This window comes from Tupaia chinensis, unplaced genomic scaffold, assembly GCF_000334495.1.
Source record: "Tupaia chinensis unplaced genomic scaffold, TupChi_1.0 Scaffold000475_1, whole genome shotgun sequence".
Classification (NCBI taxonomy): domain Eukaryota; kingdom Metazoa; phylum Chordata; class Mammalia; order Scandentia; family Tupaiidae; genus Tupaia; species Tupaia belangeri.
This window is the reverse complement of record NW_006159984.1, coordinates 856,714-857,542: the sequence shown is the minus strand read 5'-3', so window position 1 is coordinate 857,542 and position 829 is coordinate 856,714.

Below are 829 nucleotides of genomic sequence, written 5' to 3'. Positions count from 1 at the left end.
GACTGCAGTAAGCTATATAGCCCTAAGCTAGGTGCTACTTTATAGTATGTTCATTCTATTCACTGAGGTTTATGCCTAAAGTCAGACTTGTGTTCATGGATATGTATATTTCAGCTGTGCTTGCTATTGAAAATATTTAGATTTATTAAGATATTTAGTGAAACAATAAAATGTGAGAGGCAGAGAAAGCAACAATATATACCAGACACAATGTGGGAGGTGGGTGGGAGATGGGAGAGGGTGAGATAGGGAATCAAGGATGGGAAAAAAAGGCAAAATATACAGAAAACAAGAAATGGAAAATTATGTGTTGACAATAACACAAATATTGATGTGCTTGATTGAGCCAATATACAGTGTACTGTGAATGGAAAAATCTCATTTTGTATACTATAATGTTGTACAGTGAATGAAGGTAAATAAATAAATAAAAATAAAGAAACAAAGAAAGAAACATGATTTCATACTGACTATGAATCTTCCATTATTCTTCTAACTTTTTAAAATAATTTTTTGTAAATTGCTGTGAAGCACATGGGCTGGCCCCAGAAAGAGAGAGAGAGACAGAAGGAGGAGGAAAAAGCTCCCCCCCAGTGGGACATGATCATGCTGCAATTTCTTCTCTAATTCTCCATCCTGCTGGGACTTTGCGTGTACATACACTTGTGATATGTATGCTTTTCAAGCAACCATGGCCAGGATTCAAGCCATGGTTGGCCATATGAAATTTGGTTCCCTTAATCACAGACTACAGGGCTGGACCAGTTTAGCTTTTTTTCTTTTTCTTTTTCTTTTCTTTTTTTTTTTTTTTTTTTTTGGTTTTTGCTAT